Source organism: Oncorhynchus nerka, linkage group LG9a (assembly GCF_034236695.1).
Source record: "Oncorhynchus nerka isolate Pitt River linkage group LG9a, Oner_Uvic_2.0, whole genome shotgun sequence".
In the NCBI taxonomy this organism is placed as follows: domain Eukaryota; kingdom Metazoa; phylum Chordata; class Actinopteri; order Salmoniformes; family Salmonidae; genus Oncorhynchus; species Oncorhynchus nerka.
This window is the reverse complement of record NC_088404.1, coordinates 7,294,463-7,297,449: the sequence shown is the minus strand read 5'-3', so window position 1 is coordinate 7,297,449 and position 2,987 is coordinate 7,294,463.

Sequence of the window (2,987 nt, the reverse complement as noted above, 5' to 3'; positions counted from 1 at the left end):
TAATCAGAGCCATAGCATTGTTCATCCAGGGTGTAATCAGAGCCATAGCATTGTACATCAGAGTGTAATCAGAGCAGCATTGGTGTAATCAGAGCCATAGCATTGTTCATCCAGCGTGTAATCAGGGTGTAATCAGAGCCATAGCATTGTTCATCCAGGGTGTAATCCAGAGGTGTAGTCAGAGCCATAGCATTGTTCATCCAGGGTGTAAGGTGTAATCAAACCATAGCATTGTTCATCAGGGTGTAATCAAAGGTGTAATGTTCATTGTTCTAGGGTGTAATCAGAGCCATAGCATTGTTCATCCAGGGTGTAATCAGAGCCATAGCATTGTTCATCCAGGGTGTAATCAGAGTTCATCTAGGGTGTAATCAGAACCCAGCATTGTTCATCTAGGGTGTAATCCAGAGGGTGTAATCTGAGCCACAGCATTGTTCATCCAGGTGTAATCAGAGGGTGTAATCAGAGCCATAACAATGTTCATCCTAGGGTGTAATCAGAGCCATAGCAATGTTCATCTAGGGTGTAATCAGAGGTGTAATCAGAGCCATAGCATTGTTCATCCAGGGTGTAATCAGAGCAATGTACATCAGGGTGTAATCAGAGCCATAGCATTGTTCATCCAGGGTGTAATCAGAGGTGTAATCAGAGCCATAGCATTGTTCATCAATGTCATTGTTCATCCAGGGGTGTAATCAGAGCAATGGGGTGTAATCAGAGCCATAGCATTGTCCATCCAGGGTGCTAATCAGAGCCATAGCAATGTTCATCCAGGGTGTAATCAGAGGTGAGCCATAGCATTGTACATCCAGGGTGTAATCAGAGCCATAGCTAGGTGTAATCAGAGGGTGTAATCTGAGCCACAGCATTGTTCATCCAGGTGTAATCAGAGCCATAGGGTGTAATGTAATCAAACCATAGCATTGTTCCAGGGTGTAATCAGAGGTGTAATAGCAATGTTCATCCAGGGTGTAATCAGAGGGTGTAATCAAATTATAGCATTGTACAGGGTGTAATCAGAGGGTGTAATCTGAGGGTGTAATCAGAGCCATAGCATTGTACATCCAGGGTGTAATCAGAGCCATAATATACATCAGGGTGTAATCAGAGCCATAGCAATGTACATCCAGGGTGTAATCAGAGCCATAGCATTGTCCATCCAGGATGTAATCAGAGCCATAGCATTGTTCACCCAGGGTGTAATCAGAGCCATAGCATTGTCCATCCAGGGTGTAATCAGAGCCATAGCAATGTTCATCCAGGGTGTAATCAGAGCCATAGCATTGTACATCCAGGGTGTAAGGTGTAATCCAGGGTGTAATCAGAGCCATAGCATTGTTCATCCAGGATGTAATCAGAGGTGTAATCAGAGCCATAGCATTGTACATCCAGGGTGTAATCAGAGCCATAGCATTGTTCATCCAGGGTGTAATCAGAGGGTGTAATCAGAGCCATAGCATTGTTCATCCAGGGTGTAATCAGAGCCATAGCATTGTTCATCCAGGGTGCAATCATTGAGGGTGTAATCAGAGTCATAGCATTGTTCATCCAGGGTGTAATCAGAGCCATAGCAATGTTCATCTAGGTGTAATCAGAGCCATAGCATTGTTCATCCAGGGTGTAATCAGAGCCATAGCATTGTTCATCTAGGGTGTAATCAGAGTCATAGCAATGTTCATCAGGGTGTAATCAGAGCCGTAGCATTGTTCATCCAGGGTGTAATCAGAGGGTGTAATCAGAGCCATAGCATTGTTCATCTAAGGGTGTAATCAAGAGCCATAGCAATGTTCATCCAGGGTGTAATCAGAGGTGTAATCAGAGCCAGCATTGTTCATCCAGGGTGTAATCAGAGGGTGTAATCAGAGGGGTAATCAGAGCCATAACAATGTTCATCCAGGGTGTAATCAGAGCCATAGCATTGTCCATCCAGGGTGTAATCAGAGCCATAGCAATGTTCATCCAGGGTGTAATCAGAGCCATAGCATTGTTTCAGGGTGTAATCCAGGGTGTAATCAGAGCCATAGCATTGTTCATCCAGAGGTGTAATCAGAGCCATAGCATTGTCCATCCAGGGTGTAATCAGCAATGAGGGTGTAATCCAGAGCCATAGCATTGTTCATCCAGGGTGTAATCAGAGCCATAGCATTGTTCATCCAGGGTGTAATCAGAGCCATAGCAATGTTCATCAGGGGTGTAATCAGAGTCATAGCATTGTTCATCCAGGGTGTAATCAGAGCCATAGCAATGTTCATCTAGGGTGTAATGAGAGCCATAGCATTGTACATCAGGGGTGTAATCCAGGGTGTAATCAGAGCCATAGCATTGTTCATCTAGGTGTAATCAGAGCCATGGCAGCAATGTTCATTGTCATAGGGTGTAATCAATGTTCATCAGGGGTGTAATCAGAGCCGTAGCATTGTCATCATCCAGGGTGTAATCAGAGGGTGTAATCAGAGCCATAGCATTGTCCATCCAGGGTGTAATCAGAGCCATAGCAATGTTCATCCAGGGTGTAATCAGAGCCATAGCATTGTCCATCCAGGGTGTAACCAGAGCCATAGCAATGTTCATCCAGGGTGTAATCAGAGCCATAGCATTGTTCATCCAGGGTGTAATCAGAGCCATAGCATTGTTCATCCAGGGTGTAATCAGAGGGTGTAATCAGAGCCATAGCATTGTTCATCCAGGGTGTAATCGGAGTCATAGCATTGTTCATCCAGGGTGTAATCAGAGCCATAGCAATGTTCATCCAGGGTGTAATCAGAGCCATAGCATTGTTCATCTAGGGTGTAATCAGAGGGTGTAATCTGAGCCATAGCAATGTTCATCTAGGGTGTAATCAGAGGGTGTAATCTGAGCCACAGCATTGTTCATCCAGGGTGTAATCAGAGGGTGTAATCAGAGCCATAGCAATGTTCATCTAGGGTGTAATCAGAGGGTGTAATCTGAGCCACAGCATTGTTCATCCAGGGTGTAATCAGAGGGTG